Consider the following 18,222-nt stretch of genomic DNA (forward strand, 5'->3'; position numbering starts at 1 on the left):
CTCAGACCTGAACCTTCAGAGGCACTTAAAGACTGTTACTGTCAGTCTTTTATCACATGAAGAACATTTGCAGGATTAAATAACTAATGTCCAAGCAGGATCTAGAAAAACTAAATAATGTATTTATCTTTAGTAGAATTAATAATTGCAACAATGTATTCATAGGTTTGCATAAAAGTCCATCACACTGCTGCGGCTGATCCAAAACGCTGCTGCCCATGTTCTCACTTGAACTAAGAAAGTAGAGCCCATCAGTTCGGTTATGAAGTCCTTTTACTGGCTCCCTCTAGCTCAGAGAATAGACTTTAAAATCGTTCTCTTTGTCTCTAAATCACTGATCAGCACCTCAATGCATAACAGATTTGTCATCTGTGTATCAACCTCGCAGACCACTCAAGTCTTCTAGTTCCAGTCTACTCTGTACACCCAGAACTAGAACCAAACATGGAGAAGCAGCGTTTAGTTCCTATGCTCCACTGATCTGGAACAAACTCCCAGAAGACTGAAAAGTGCTGAAAGCCTGATTTCTTCTAAGTTTGTTTAGAGCTCCCTTTGACTGTTGAAGTTAAACTGTTCACTGGGATATAATTAATTTAAGTTTTTGATCCAAATGTTTTATATGTTTTACTACCTCCTTTATCATGTTTTATCCATACTTGCTTTTATTCAGATTTTATTTCCCTTTTATCTTATTGTTTAATTCATGGAACGCACTGTGAATTATCTTTGTACTAAATTGTGCTGTATGAATAAACTTGCCTTGCCAAGGCAAAGCAACTCCTTATATCTTGGCTTGACAAGGATAGCTTGACAACCACTAGATGCTGTCTACATGCCAGTCAGTTGTTTTAAAGTAATATCTTTGTTTTTCTACCATCACAAACATTCACATGTATAGTTTGCTAAACTCAACTGTGAATATTACCTGGAACCAACTCCTTCAGATGGATTAAACAAACATTTTTCTAGGGGACAAATATTGGTCCTTTTCCCACATGCTTTATGTTTCCGAGGTCAGAAAGAGTTTTTCTTGGCATAGTTTCTGCAAAACCTGTTATCATATGAATAAAATGTTTTGGTCATTGCGTTAGTTTTTGCAGTTCTTAAACAGTGAAACTTGTTTTTTTTTCACTGTCGCCGCTACTTTTCTGTCTATGTGTGCAGTTTGTTCTTCAGGTCATTGGATTGTGGATGGCATCATGAAGTTTTTAAAGATACCAGGAGAGCTTAAATTAAATTCTAGTTGATTTTTCCATACGAAAAATAATAGGTTGAGATAGTTTTTTTGTTTGTTTTTGCATGAAAATAATCAAAACACTATATCATCATATGAACACAGAAATGGTTTGCCAGGGTGAGCCCCGGGCCCTTTTCCCGCATTGGTCCATCTGTCATTTGCTACCAGGCCGCACAAAAATGTTAAATAGCTTTCATTATTTCCAAGTGATTTATTTTCTAGTCCATCTAAGACTCATTGTTCTTGTATGTCGGCCATGTCTCTTTAGGTCACGTGATACTTTCCGTTTGAAACCCCCAAGCCGGCAAAAAATCTGTAGTAGGCAACCGCCTTCAAGAACTTTCTTCGAGATGGGGAAACAGTCCTCTGAATGGACAGAACAGAATCCTGGAACCAGCAAAAGAAATAAAGCTGACTTTGAGAGACTATCAGGAATCCTGCTTGAAATATGCATTTATGGCATTGGGTGAGTCCCATGCACCAAGTCCACTGTCCATAGTGTGGCTCTCTAATAAGGCGATGAGCTCTTCAAAACTGCTTCGGCACTTGGAGACCAAGCAACCCACAATGAAGACAAAATAACACCTTGGCTTATCGTTTCGTTATCTGCTACAAATTGATCCGTGAAATATTGTTTGACATCAAACCGGTCCATGGCACAAAAAGGATTGGGGCATAGGTTTACCAGATGCAAAATCAGCCTTCCTCAATTGTCCTTTACATCTAAAGACAAAAATTGGATGGAAAATACTGTGGAGTAAGATATAAGAGAAGGAAGCATCTGAGAACACCAGGTCTTGGGACAATTTGCAGGTAATGTGTGATTGTCACAGATCCTCTACTTATGCTGGTGATTGTTTTTTAACTTTTTTGGAATCCTCTACTTATGTTTAAACCTTTTAAAATGTCACAAAACTGTCTTGTTTTTTTTTTGCACTATACAAATCTCTGAAAGATCTAAAATATTCAGTGTGAGATCCAGATACTGCACGATGAATTTATCCTAATGCATTTAACACACCTTTTAAAGGGGTACAAAAAATGTCTATAATGTCATTAAATGGGAAAAAATTTACAAGCTGGGGTAACACCTATAATGAGTTCGAGTCAGTATGTGCATTTTTCTCTAATACAGTTCAGCATTTTAAGTATAAATGTAAGCTAACAAAACAATGATGAATTGCAGAATCTGAAGTTCTTGCTTCAGTTTGATGGTTTGAATGTTCTGCTGAAAAAGAGCCAGCTTGCAAAATGCAGCAATACTCCCCCCCTGCTCCCCACATCTCCTAAAACTTCCTCAACCCACATTTAGAGACTACATCTACCTCAATTATCACAGAAGAGTAATTAGCTAAAAAACTGTGTGCGCATGCATCTGCGTTCAGGGAGGTATTTGTGCTGCACGAACAGATTAATTAGGACATTTAACTTCATTTCTAATACAACAAAATGAATCCCATAAAGTACGAGGCATCTCAGAGGAGGTGCCTGTCAGCATCTGAAGCCTCTCCCCTGTTTGCCATAATCTATTAAAACCCTGCTTTTATCTCACCTCTCCCTTGTCATATTTTATGGATTTTTTTCATAAACACGGCCCATACTTCATAAATGTCTCAATTTTCTAGTCTATTAACATTACTTCAAATGTGCTTGATAAAAGAGGAGGGCATGCGTGAAATAATGCACCAATAATATGAAATGCCGGAGGCTAAAAACAGTAGGGGCGGCTCTCCAGCAAGCACGCTCAGACAATGCAAGGGGATGTTATCAGGTTTAATAAAAGAACAAATGATCACTTCCAACAGAGGAGGGGGGGTGGCGTAAGGCAGGAGAGGAAAGGCTGGGCCGAGGAGAAGAACAGTTGTCGAGTAATTGAGCTGATGAAAAATGAGGTCTTGAAGGCTCAGCGGTTTGGAGGGGAAGTGCAGGGGAAGTAACCCCAACTTATTTATTTAATAATTTTCTTTTCACTGGAAACATAAGCTGAATAGGCTTGGTTGATTCCTGAATTGTATGCAGCTCTGTTGTATGCAGCTCTGTCTGGGGAGAGCTAGGAGAAGTTTTGACAAGTGGTCAGGCTTCAACTCAAAGCTTTTTCCATGCCAAGCACTGATTCCCTTCTTTTGCTGCTCATCATCCCAGTAGCATCTCTGTAGACAGGGTCAGCTGTCTTTACTCGAATAAGAAGAATAGGAAGCAAACCAAGTTTGTGCTTATATTTATTTATTTAAAAGGGACAATGCATTTACATGGTATACGTACAATCTGTAGAAACACTAAAAGATAGAGGATTATAACCCAGGCTAATTACTATCCTCTTTCCCCTTCCTTCACCACTTCAGCTTCTCCCCTTGGACTCAGTTAGACTCAGCTGATTCAAGACTCAGGTCTAACATCTGACTAAATGCTGGTGAAGATACTCAGTCATCCAGGTCATAGTCAATCTAAAAAACGTAAAAAAAAATAAAAAAATATCCACTGGACTTTGTTTCCAAGTTTGAAGACGTTTCGTTTCCCATCCAGTAAGGTTTTTCAATTCAAAATGTCAGAAAAAACTGAGTTCAGGCTTTACAGAGTGGACCAAATCAAAGCCTTGTTTTGGCTTAGAAACATGCAAATTGAACCTGAAAAGCTTGTCCGTCCCTTTGGAATGGGGGTAATTTTGTTAGCCTGTGATACCCAAAACCTGTCTATGTCTCTGAAAGAGGGGTCGTTAAAGGGAATCATTGGCCTGGCTGAAGAGGTGAGGTCCTCTGTTTCCCTGTAATGGGGGTTGCGATTATAGCAGGAAGGAATCAACTCAATTGCTGCATTGTAGGTTTTTGAAAGCTGAAATCTCAGTCCACCCCCTCTGTTTAAGCTTGTTTTTTCTTTCTGAAACATAGATGGCTTCCTTCACACCCCTCTCAAACCACCTATTTTCTTTGTCCAAAATGTAAACATTCTGGTCCGCAAAAGAATTTCCTTTTTCCATAAGGTATAGATGTACCACTGTGTCTTGTCCTGAGGAGGTCTCTCTTCTGTGTTGGGCCATGCGTCTGTGGAGCGGTTGTTTGGTTTCTCCAATATAAAGATCAGAGCGTTCCTTGCTGTACTTAACTGCATACACCACTCCGCTCATATTTGGTCTGGGGGTTTTGTCTTTAGGCTGCTATAGTCTCTGTTTAAGGTACTTGTTTGGTTTGAAATGTAATGGGATTCTGTGTTTGCAACATATGGGATGGCCATGTTTTTGCATTTAATCTTCTCATTCTTATGTTCTGCCGCATGTCTTTTGGATTTTCTTGCTGATTTGACAAACGCCCAGTTTGGTTTGAAGAGCATCTTTGTGTTTCTGTTCTTTGAGCCTCCCTTCTGTTGTTGTAGGGACATGCTTTACCTGTTGTTGTGAAGTTCTGACTGTTCAAGTGGGTGGTGTGAGTCAAAAAGAAGATATTGGTCTGTGTGAGTGGATTTCCTATACACTTAAATGCTGAGGTTTTCATCTCCTTCCATGCTCACCAAACAGTCCAGAAAAGGTAGCTTGTTGTCACCTCTCTGGTGAATTTGACCTTGTGGTCAACAGAGTTGATGTTTCTTGTGAAAGCTTCCACTTCCACTTTAAAAAAAATGTCAAAAATAATTTTCGTAACTTAAGCAGCTAGCCTTTGTGTTATCTTTGTCATTCTGTATCTTCTTTTGCCATCAAATAAACACAAAAAATATATATATGCACAGCACAATGTTCATGCAGATATGTTGAAGCCTTTTTTCCATGTAGAGACAACCATTGCTTCATTTTTCTTGGGATACATCTTAATAAAAAATGTGAAACTTTTGATACATGTCTTTTTGATAAAATACTTTTTCTTCCCTGGGCGCTTTCTGGATCAGGCTGAGAACTTGTGGCCAAATGCGGATACATTCACAGATGTGGTCAAATCAAACCACAGTTGTATTTATATGTGAAGGTAGTTTTATGTAAAGACGTAGAGACAACATGGGTAATTATTTTACTGCCAGTCAATATTCTCTCACCCCCTCCTCTTCTCTCCCCTCTGTTATGACACGATGGCTGAAGTGGCCTGGCAGTCATTATTTGCAGAAAACATTGCTTCCTTTTTTTTCTTTATAAATAAATACACACACACACACATATATATATATATATATATATATATATATATATATATATATATATATATATATATATATATATATATATATATATATATATATAGATATTATTATTTTTATATTTTTTTTCCAATGGTATGCTGCCACTTCTGCAGCCCCATCATGGGCGCAGGCTGGTATCAGCTTGTACCAGGCGAGGACAGGGGAGGGACTGGATCTGTCAGAGCGCATCGGCTCTCAGGCGGCGGCGTTCGCCTGTGCTGTGCCTCTGCCTCGGCCCCTGCCACACTCCGACTCATTAATGGGCCCGACCGTGACAACTGATCCTAATTGTCTTTGAACAGCTCTTCATGTATTATTGGTGCCTGACTGCCTTGGTTCATGTCAACCAGCCATTGGAAGTTGGGACAGGGTAGCTATCGTGCCTCTTTTACACATAGGATACTGACAAACACAAAGAGATACTTATGTGTGCGTGTGTGTGTGGACATGTAGGCTGCAAAAGATGTCTTTTGTAAAAGTGGTGACTGGACTCCACCTACATAACCCACAAAATATGCACATGGCAAATTACCAATATTAGTAAAGTTCTAATTGTTTACCTATGATTATTATTGAAAATACATTTACAGTAATGCAATGCTTCCCCTCCCCTATCTGTTGCTTCTGACCTGCAAGTAAGCCTACTAAAAGTTGGCATTTTTCTTTACTTTATTAGAAAGGGTTAATTTGCTGCTGGGTAGTATTTTCTAACCCTACCTGTTGCTGGAGACTGTCAGTCAGCTGCCTGAATAGAGGGAGACAAATGTAACTTTTTTGGAATATTTCTGGTTGCAGGACAGCATTGGATACATTAGTACCACCCTTTATTACTTTAACACTACACCTATCAAGTTTAAAATTCAGGCCTGTTAAACAGCTGATTCCCTTCTCTGCTAAAGCAGATTGATAAATTAATTTATGCTATATTGCTTTATTAAGACTCAATGTGAGCAAAAATGTGATGATTTGTGCAATTTTGCATTTTTGTGTCTGTATCAAGATAAGAATGAATAAAGGGTTTAGATAGCCTTCTGATCACTATTAGTCAATATGCTATGTTTAGCAGAAAATAATATTCCATTAAGGAAATGCTGTTAAATAGTTTTTTTTTTCCATCTTTTGTGTGATTTTGGTGTTTTTGTTTAAGGTTATCTTACTTTAAGAATATCTTCAGAGATGAGCACAATTCGTGTAAAGAGGATTGTTTTAATATTGTCTTCATTCACAAGGAGATTGCACCAAAACATTTAGTTATATTTTGATTAATGCAATCAATTATGGCCTTTGAATATAATTACATTTGATAAATGATCGACCCTGCGTTTTAATCTGATGCAAGTGCATGTTGCATTGGTGTGTGTGTAGTGGAGTGTGTTTGAGAAGATCCTTGTTTGCTTCTCACTTTGTCACTGCTGATGAGCAGTGGGGAGGGGGGGGCAATGGTTCAGAGACATCAAGAAGGCATCTGAAAAGCATCATGTAAAGATCCGACCACAGCAGACATCTGCCAAGACGCGCGTGCTATTACAGTCGCAATCGCAAACATTCAGTCAAAACACATCAATTATTTGTAGTTCCGTTTGTGAATTATTACCCCATACCCAAGTATTTACTTCCCATTTCAACCCTGCGATTTGGATCCAGTAAAAGGAGCAGTAGGATGGCTTTGCATTTTTTATTTTTTTTTTTGTGGAATGAAATAACCATAGATAAAAAGCGGAGCGGCGTGTCCTGTCCACTTCCATCAATGTCTGAGAACAGAGAGATGTATGACCATCCCATTACTATGGTAACTAGCCACTATATTCAGAGCTGCCTGGGTGTGTTTCTTCCCCCTGCAGTGACGAGAGGGCATAGCTGACAGGGCCTGCCTACTCACATGCACACAGACACAAAGTGTACCAAGCAAATAAACAGAATCTGCAAAAGCTTCCTACATGCTTGACACAGAAACAGGAAAAAAATATAGGAATCGACTTCTTTACAAAGAATTTTGAAGACATACAGACTCTAATCAGGGTTTGAAAATGCCTTCCTTTTTTAACTGAAACTAAAATAAATGGCATCTACAGATTTTAAGAAATCAACTTGTTTATTTTTACATCTTTTTTCAACAAAAAAATTAACCCTAACTACTCTACAAACAGTATTAACTTTAAAGCAAATTCTCTCTTCTTGTAGGAAATCCATTGTCTCTTCTATAGCTACAAGTGCTTTTATGCATAACTCCTGTATTTTTATCTGCCTCTCTGCAAATTGCACAGATTGTATAAATCTCAACCATCTATCAATGACTTGCTTTAACATATTTCTACCAGAAAATTAAAGAATCAAAATTCCACCCCTATAAATGAAGGTTGTTTTTTTTAATCTCTACTATGTAAGACTGAAGATACACAGTGTTGATGTGTCTCTTGGCCTCGTACTTCTCAATGACATGGTTTTGCTGAGCATTAAATTTTAACTCGGGTTATTTGCTTTTCAAATGCTGTTGTCATCAAAGCATGCCTTGCTGCTGTGAAGAAGAAAAAAAATTGTCTGCAGATGAATGATGTTGTGCCTTCTATTTTTTTCCCACCTCGCGATATGCCAGCACTTTCACTTTTAATATTAATTTATCATCCCTGCTGTACATTTATTATAAACCGGAAGTTTTGTTTTAGCCCTGTGAATGTGTGTTATGTTATGAAGTAGAGACGTTAAGGGTGCAGGTTCATTTTCCCGATATGGACTAGACAATATTTACTACATGTCAGAATTTATTGAGCTGCATCTGATGCTCTGAGGCAAATGTTAATATTTGCTGTATTTTTCATAAGGGATTCAGTGTATTTTAGGAGCACTATATCACTTTTCTGTGGTAGGATTATTATTCTAAAATATTTTGTTATGTTATAAATTATGTATTTCAGGAAAAAACATTCATATTATAAGTATAAATTCTCTTTTGAAGCTCAGCTTTCTTGACATTTTTTGGGATTTTGCTATAGCACTTCAAGTTTTTATTTACCGTTCCTCTTTTTTTTCTCCATATTTATAAAAAAAAAATCAAGATAAGAACATAGATTATATATTTATACGTTAATTTTAACAGAATCATGTCATTAGTCATTATTTTTTTAGGTGTTTTCCAATTTTTTTTCCAGGTTTATGCTTTCTCTTTTTTGAATATATATTAATCACCCCAAAAATAAACAAGCAAAGCAAAAAAAAAAAAAAAAAAAAACAACAAAAAACAAAAAAACAACAGGAGTAAATCTAAAGGGATTGGTGATGCTCTCTGGTCAGCCTCCTCTGTTGCTGTAGTGTGTTCAGTGCTTTTTAATGCAGTCATACTGCCATCTATTGATTGGAAACGGAAATGCATGTCTTTACCTTTACTTGATTACTTTAAACTGTATTGTTGTCACTCTTTGCATTATTGTTTTATTTTTTAGGCTGTTTATTTTTGTAAGTTCTGGACTTTATATTCAGTCCCCTATTATTGTGCAAGGAAAGAACAGAAGTAAGAATGTGTCTGTCTGTGTCTTAGTTTCTTTCAGATGTAGATTTAGACAGATTTATTATTTAGAAAATAGTTAAATATTTCTTATTCTCTCTAGACACTTCTGCTCTAAATTTCCAAGAATCTCAAATTGTCATTTACAGATGCATGCTTGGTCATTTCTGTTGTTTCTTTATTTACAAATGTACGTTTCACTACTCTGAAATCACTTCAATTTTATTTATTTCTGTCCGGGTCTAATTGGCATGTGCTTTCTTAACTGCCAGGAAAGGAGATGAAATATCACACAAAAGAACAAAAAAAAAATCAGAAAAGATAGAGAAGATGAGATGGTCACAGCTGGAAAGGGAGACAGAACGGGGGATGAGGGTTGCAGTTTCAGCATCATTCAGTCAGACAACATGCCCCTCAGCTTAAACAGCGAGAGACCCTCCCCGATTATCTCGAATTAGGGAGATTAGCGGGGGAAAGCGTATAATGCAGGATGATGGAATTTGTCATAATTTGCATTGTCCTGGAAGGATTCAGCTTGATAGAGCGATGCATGGAGGGGCCCTGTCATGTCCTACGGGCAGGTCATAGAGGAAGCTTGGCAGAACTGATTTTTGCGATATGTGCATCAGTCGTAAAAGCCTCACAACCAATTTGTCAAAAAATGTGCGGCCAGGACAGTTGAAGGCAGCGGGGCATTTTGCCTAACCCGATGAAAAAGCATGCCCCTCCATCACTCTCCGTTCACAGCCCCACTCTGTTATGGCACTGTACTGCAATGTAAAGAGCCGATTTCACTACATCTGCCTCAGGTAGTTTTTGCTTCATTTTGCAATCTCTTAAACATTATATGCAAACAAATAAATGCAGAAAAGGCCTATATTCTATTATTTATTTTCTGTTAAAGCAGTTTTCTGTTTATTTATGTTGTTTTCCTTGCAGACACATCTCTCTCAGCATTCAGCTGGCAGCTCCCCTCTGACCTTGGTTATAGTACTGAGTGGCAGCTTCTGACCAGCATAAAGTTGAACAGAGCTGACAGTGCAGTGTTACATCTCTGCACATTTCAATGTCTACAGAGTGGAAATGTCAGGGCAACACAAAAAAAACAAGCTTAAACATTTTTTTTTGGGGAGGGGGGTTAGCCTCTGTCCCTGAGACTGAACACACATTGTCTCTTCAATAGATATTTATTTATTCTAAATTTTCTAGCATTTTTATGTTTTTAACATGTGCTTCTGGTTTATTTTGTAAACATTGTTGCAATTTCAGACGAGCAAGATTTAACCAAGAAATGTCTCATATTTGTTTTCTTTTTTTTTACACTTTATGTGGCTATTTATGTCGCTGTTTAAGGAACACTAATGTTTTTTGACAGATGAGCATACAGGGGTTAGGCTCAAACTAGAGCATGAACAGGATGAAGAAGGGAGAGAGAGAGAGAAGGAAAAAGGAGGGAATAATAATAAAAACACTAATACATTCCCCCTTTCCAATCCAGACATACAAAGTTGAGGGTTCTGTATGAGAGAGAAAGGTTGCCCCTCTCCTTAAAGGTTTGCATTTGTAGAAATGAGGTGTCAGAGGAGGCAGGATTTCCTCAGGGCGCGGCACAACATGAGCCCGTTTCTTATCATTTTCCATTCCCAGACGTGATCTGCTTTGAATTCGCTAATGCTGAAAGAACCCCACAGACTCGAAGCCAGTTCAAGATGGAATCACGGCACACATCCCTGACAAACTGCCATCCAGCACACACGGATTAAACAGTCACCGCATTTCAAATCCTGCCAGAAGGACATTATATATGCACTTAAATGCATGCAACAAAACTTCAGCTTTAGTTTTTTTTAGCTCTCACATTTGAGGTGATCGAGTAGAGGAGGAAACTTGTAGAATAAGAATCAAGAAAGAAATGGATTAAAAGTAGCCAAAGGAAAATAACTTTTTCTGTGAAACATTAGACTTGGTTTTAGATGGCATATGCAGTCCCTTGCAGTATTCTTAATTAATTCACCTTTTTTCAGATTATTCACATAGCACCTATTCAGAACACGTGAACATTTACCTTTTAAACATAATTTCAACCAAGTACTTCACTGCAATTTGCAACCAATGTGCAACCAATACAAGTGTAATTGTGAAAGAGAGGCAAATGATACATGGACTAAACATTTCTAAACTGGTCAACTTCTTTTTATTTTCAACTCCTTTAGTCTGATACAACTGATAAAATCCGTTGTAACCTATTGCTTTTAAAATCTATTTTAAAAAACAGTATTAACACAGCAGATTAATTTCATTACAGGATTAGATCATGAAGGGTCTTTCAGTTTCTCATGGAGCATAGTCCTCTTAGTACTACGCCTAAAATGTAAAACTTGTGGCACAACCATAGGCCCACCGAGACCTGGCTGTCGGCCTAACCCTGCAGGAGCTCCACAGATGAAAAGCTCAGGTAGGAATATCTTTTAAAAGGAAAACTAGACATTCAATCAACAAATATGTCCTGGATTAATGAAAAATGCAATCATTGCTGAGTAAAAGCCACAAATATTGTTTGCTTGTGCCATGCCCCTTGACTAAATATGTTGGTGGCAGCATCTTTCTCTGGGGATGCTTTTCTTTAGCAAGACAGGTAGGCTGGTCAGAGCTAATGGGAGGATGGATGCATTCATCAGTTTATATCTGAACGTTTACTTCTGCACTGGAAAAACAATCTAGAAATAAGTAAATATTTCTCAAATTAAGTGCATTTACCCTTAATTTGAGTAGGTAAATTAGATGTTTTGCCAACGGAACGACTGTTTTTACTCTTAAAATAAGATATTTAGATAAAATGCACTTAAAATAAGAATATGCAATTGTGTTTTCTTATTTTAAAGGTAAATTGTGTTGTTCCATTGGCAAAATGTCTCCTTTTCATTCGTAATTCAAGAACAAATGCACTTATTTTAAGCAAAAAAAGACTTGTCTAGATTTAGATTTTTTCCAGTGTGTTTCTAGTAGGACAAAGACATAATTGAATGATTTAGTTTGAAGAATGTTAATGAGTTAGAATTCCCTTGACAAAGTCTAACTTAAATCAAACCAAGACACTTAAATGTTACAGTATCAGTTTTTATCTCTAAAATGTATTAACACTATTAAATTGCTATAAAACCTACAAGGCATTATAACATTTGATATAATCCTTTGTGACATTTAGGTATTGCCGATAAAACAGATACAAAAAACATTCAACTCTTTTATAAAGCATTTATTGTCTAATGAGACATTTTGTAACATTAATAAAAATGAATGAATTTCAAATGATAATTTAAGTTTGGATTGTAGATGTTGCTTTGCTCCAATGACCCTTTTAAAGTTTTATTAATCTAAACTGTTTGACACACGTTTTACTTGTTAAATTATGTATACAGTCTCAGTGGGGAGAAATGTGACCATTAGCATATTGGTTAGGAATGGTGGAGCCATTTTTCACCTCACTTTGTCCTTGGAACCGGGGGGGGGAGACCTGACTGTTCATCAATACCAGGTAATATTATCCAAGCCAGGCTAGTTAATCTACACCATTCTAAAGTTTTGCTAATGACACTCTGAGGCGTCTTCGGTGTGATGAGGGGGCCCAGAGGACTCCATCACCAATATGAAAATAGTCTAGCACCGTCTGGTCAACTCTTGAATTCTGAAAAACTGTAATTAGTAACACCTCAGACCTACCAGTCTGAAATGAAACACCACCAAGTTCCTTTTAAAAGTGTTTAATGATGTTACTGTCTACAGCTCAAAGAAATGGAACAAATATCATTACGGTGTTGACTTTCAGACACGTCAAAATGTTCATTAGAAAAAAAAAATCAGTTTTAAACTAGAGGCTAAATAAATGTGTGGTTCAAGGTGAAAATACAGCTCTATTACATATGTTGGGAAAAATCATAGAAGGTGAACTTTTTTTCTTTTTCTTGGTTTTAAAGCTTGCTGTAACCTTTTTTATCATAGATAAGAATAATTACAGAGCATTAAGGCCATTTGAACCAGTTGTAGCTTGACACTTTTTATTCTAAAAGTTTGAATGAATAGATTTCAATCAGTTGAATGACAAAAATAACTCAACAGAAAAAAGATGCATTCATTCTTTATTCCCCACAGAATAAGGAACGTTACACCTTTTCCTCTGGGCCACTTAGAGAACAAAGGCCAGCATTTGAAAAATACTTACCTTTTAAAAAAAAGTTTAATGTCATATGCAAGTCTTTGACCCTTATGAATATTAAAGGTTCCCATCCATGGCTTATTAAAAATGCATGTGGCATTGTGGTTGTTGATCAAATTTAGAACGGCCATGCAAATTGGACTGTCTTCGCTGTCAAGGCCTTAGATGAATAATGTAGTTGTGTTGTATATTCAGGGACACACCATTGACAGTCAATTAACAAGTTTGATTGGTGTGTGAACTCATTCTTTTGAACTGTTAATTTTATGTAAATAGTATTCACTCTTCCCCTTCCACGCTCTCTTCCCCCATTCACGACCAGCACGGAAACGGCAAAACCCAAGATCCCCGATTCCACCTCCCACTAAGAGTAACTAGAGTCAGATCCTTAATAATTGATCATCACACACCTGCTCGGTAGACGCAATGGGATTCTGCTTTTAACAGTCAAGAGGCCCCATGCTTTCTCCTTTTGATATTCAAATTGACAATCGGTAGTTGGTCTTTAGGAATTCAAAATGCAGTAAGCACTTTTTTAATGTTAAGAGGTTGTTAAAAGATTGTAGCCACATGTCCAACCTGATGGAGTTCCTTTTTGCTGGAATGGATATGATGGAATTTGATGGCTCATAAATGGAATGACAATTGACAATTTGTTGTTGATGTGTGGGATTCTGGCTTTTATGTGTGGCAGTCTCCGTAATGTTGGCTCCTGGGCAGATCATGCTAGCAGGTAAATGATCCGGTGATTGATCCAAATGGTTGAAAGCAGGGAGGGCCCTATCTTCCCTTTTACTCACTCTTGCTTCTCTAACTCGCCTACCCTCCATCTCCTGCCTCATACACTGTCCCAGTAATTTGCTGCAGCAGAGATGGAAGCTAAAGCTTCATCAAAGCTGACAAGTGAACCCAAGAGCTGATTATCATGGTTAACCCATTCAGTTATGGAAATACCAATGACGGTGTCTGCCCTTTAGCTTAGCAGTGGTGTGGCTAACATCTGGTTCTGTTAGAATTTTATCAAAAAGGTAAACTTTACCATTAAAATCATGTATCGTCATTCTTCAAAGTGGTAGAAACTGAGGGAAGAAAGTGTCCTATATGGTTAATGACGTCATTTCTGTAATGCTGTTTGGAAATCATTTTATTTTCTTAACAAAAAATACTTCTTTAATTGGATATATTAATCAATTTGCAACAAAGTACAAGTTAAGTGGATACATTTCTTCTCACCAATTAGGCATCCTTTTACTATTTGAGACACTTTGTACCCAGAATCGTGAAACAATTGAGATCTTTTAATTATGGTACCAAGGAACAAAATGATAAGAGATAAAGACATAACAAAGTTAAAAAGTAAACTGCAAGACCAATAGGTGACTGAACCTATAGATAATGGCTGTTTATGACCAGAAAGCTTTACACATTTATATCAGCTTTACCATAATTTGTTTTCTACATCAAAGCCCAAAAATATTAGAAGAAATTACTCGATAACTGCATGGCTGCTCAATAAGAAGGATTTTGATTACAATTTTTCTTTCCCCACTGTTTTAAAAGACAGGGAAAAAAGTGAAAAACTGATAGAAAAGCCTCCAACAAACTTTTTTTCTCTCTCTCTGTGAGATGCTGGGTTGTTAGGCCATACCACCAAGTTTCTCCTTAGGGTTCCTCATTGGAAAATGATGTGTAATCATCATATTTTTATGAGCTGCATTTTAGCAGGAGACCGCTCTCTACTTTATCTATTGGCCAGTATTTTCTTTTTTTGTTTTTGTGTATTTTGTTCTAGAATTACAACTGTAGTGAGCTACAGCCTTAATACAGCTGAAAGGAACGCAAACTGATATTCGTACTTTTAAGAAATATCTTTCACTTCAAACAGAGAAGCAAGTTGTTCCACTTGGTGCTAAACAGATGACATCAGTTACTCTCATCCATCACATTTATTTATTTATTTATTTTAAATTTGAGTACAGTTTTCTTATGCGGTTATTGCACACCGATATGGCAGGGCGACAGTGGCGTTGGATGGAGGAGTTTGCCCTGTAATCGAAGGGTTGACGGTTCAAGCCCCGACTCCGACTTTCATTGTCGTTGTGTCCTTGGGCAAGACACTTCACCTGCATTGTCTACTGATGGTGGTCAGAGGGCCCGGTGGCGCCAGTGTACGGCAGCCTCGCTTCTGTCAGTGAGCCCCAGGGCAGCTGTGGCTACAATGTAGCTTGCCACCATCTGTGTGTGAGTGTGTGTGTGAATGGGTGAATGAATGTAGTGTAAAGCGCTTTGGTCAAGTCTCCTAACTTGAATAAAGGCGCTATATAAGTACATGCCATTTACCATTCACAATGCTGCACTTTTTGCTGCTCTGTATGTTAAATAATAAAATATGTTTAATTAAGCTCATATTCACTGATAAAAATCACTAGTGTCAAGAAAAAAAAAAAACACAAAGTTAGACATCTTTGGTACTCCCTTATTCAGCTGATCATCCTAATTTTAAAAGCCAAATCCTGTTGACACTAACCCTACTAACTTAAAAGGCTCGGTTATTGATAATCGGTAAAAGCCTTGTTCATCCATCAGTTGATCCTGGCAGCTTTGGATTTGCATGTGCATGAGGGTTTCTGCAATTCTTAGTATACCTACAGCATCCATTTGCATTGACCAATACCCGGTGTCCAGCTATAATGTCATCCAGCTGCAAACCCTGCTGATCTACTGGGCCTCTGAAGACCTGACCTCCTTAATGCCACCTCTTATGTCTACTCCTCTGTCTGCATTAAGCAGATAGATTTTTCTTCAGCTTCTATTATTTAGGGGGCTTAATTCTAACACAGGCATTTAACGGTGAATTGAGCTTATTATCATATGGTTAATTATCCTTATGAATAACAACAGCACCACTGAGATATATTTGCAAGTATCTACCAGAATACCTGCTTGCATTAGACCTGTGAATTATGAGTTGGTGGTGATAAGATGCTGAAGAATGGGAGAAGGAACCTGTTAATTAATGTACTGCTAATGAAACATTGGTTTATAATTAATGTTAATTTGATTATACAAAATCTGTGAATGCTGTACTTTTGTTTTTAAAACAAAGCCTGTTTTCCAGTTTCCAATTTGAACTTCATATTAATTAGAAAGGAAGTTCTAATTTTTTTCCCGAAAGTATCCTCTCTTTGCTCTTTTTAAGCTTTCCTTCGGTGTTCCTGGCCAAAAAATCTCCCTGTATTGAGGTTTGTAAAATGGATCAAGTTTTGTTTTTCTTTACACTGGAAAAAACGATCTAGAAATAAGTAAAAATGTCATAAATTAGGTGTATTTACACTTAATTTGAGTAGGTAAATGAGATAGTTTGCCAATGGAATCAGTATTTTTACTCTTAAAATAAGATAATTAGATAATATGCATGTGAAATAAGACAATGCAATTGTGTTTTCTTATTTAAGGTGTAAATTGTCTTATTCCATTGGCAAAATGTCTCTTATCTCCTCAATCCAAGAACAAATGCACTTATTTTAAGAAAAAATGACTTAACTAGATTTTGATTTTTTCCCAGTGTACATCCCTTTCTTTTTTATCTTTAACTGGATTGTTATGGTCACATGTTCTTCTAACAGCTGATCTGGACTGAACTATTTAGACAAGCAACAATTGTAGACATTTTCTTGGTTTCTGACTAAGTTAATGTCTGAGTTTATTTTTACTTTCCAAGCTTCCTAATGAGCAAAGCATTGATCCTATTTTATGTCCACCTTATTTATCTGCCCATTAGCCATTTCTAATTTCCCTTTAGGAACTATGAGCAATAGTATTGAAAACTTTTAACCTTTCTTCTTCAATCCTTATTTATATTCACAGTTAGGAGTTGGTGTAAAAAATGGCTTTACTACTATTCTGAAAAGGTTAGAATCTACCTAAGGAGTATTTGAGAGGTTTCTCTAACAAATATTAACTATGATATTTCTCAAAAGGTTACCACAAGGACCTCTAAGCATCTCCTTTTAGCTCAGCCTACACTGTCACTATGTTTTTTATGTCATCTACAGGTGCTGGTCATAAAATTAGAATATCATGAAAAAGTAGATTGATTTCAGTAATTCCATTTAGAAAGTGAAACTTGTATATTATAGTCATACATTACATACAAACTCATATATTTCAGATGTTTATTTTGTTTAATTTTGATGATTACAAATGACAACAAATGAAAATCTCAAATTCATCATATCAGAAAATTAGAATATTACTGAAGACCAATAAAAACAAAGGATTTATAGAAATGTTGGCCAACTGAAAAGTATGAACATGAAAAGTATGAGCATGTACAGCACTCAGTATTTAGTTGGGCCTCCTTTGGCCTGTATTACTGCAGCAATGCGGCGTGGCATGGAGTCGATCAGTCTGTGGCACTGCTCAGGTGTTATGATAGCCCAGGTTGCTCTAATAGTGGCTTTTAGCTCTTCTGAATTGTTGGGTCTGGTGTATTGCATCTTCTTCTTCACAATACCCGATAGATTTTCTATGGGGTTAAGGTCAGGAGAGTTTGCTGGCCAATTAAGAACAGGGATACCATGGTCCTTCAACCAGGTACTGGTAGCTTTGGCACTGTGTGCAGGTGCCAAGTCCTGTTGGAAAATGAAATCTGCATCTCCAAAAAGTTGGTCAGCTGCAGGAAGCATGAAGTGCTCTAAAACTTCCTGGTATGTGGCTGCGTTGACCCTGGACCTCAGAAAACACAATGGACCAACACCAGCAGATGACATGGCACCCCAAACCATCACTGACTGTGGAAACTTTACACTGGACTTCAAGCAACGTGGATGAAGTGCCTCTCTTCTTTTCCTCCAGACTCTGGGACCTTGATTTCCAAAGGAAATGCAAAATTTACTTTCATCAGAGAACATGACTTTGGACCACTCACCAGCAGTCCAGTCCTGTTTCTCTTTAGCCCAGGCAAGACGCTTCTGACGCTGTCTGTGGTTCAAGAGTGGCTTGACACAAGGAATGCGACAGCAGAAACCCATGTCTTTCATACGTCTGTGTGTGGTGGTTCTTGAAGCACTCACTCCAGCTGCAGTCCACTCTTTGTGAATCTCCCCCACATTT

At 37.4% G+C, this 18,222-nt stretch overlaps 1 protein-coding gene across 1 annotated transcript in view; it reads left to right on the plus strand.

Annotated features, from left to right (window-relative positions):
• The window catches only part of dph6 (diphthamine biosynthesis 6), an 86,852-nt gene that overhangs the window by 49,615 nt on the left and 19,015 nt on the right, over positions 1-18,222 (plus strand). The gene's annotated exons all lie outside the window — the stretch shown is intronic.

This window comes from Cyprinodon tularosa, unplaced genomic scaffold (genome assembly GCF_016077235.1).
Source record: "Cyprinodon tularosa strain WSP-4 unplaced genomic scaffold, ASM1607723v1 ctg120, whole genome shotgun sequence".
In the NCBI taxonomy this organism is placed as follows: Eukaryota; Metazoa; Chordata; class Actinopteri; order Cyprinodontiformes; family Cyprinodontidae; genus Cyprinodon; species Cyprinodon tularosa.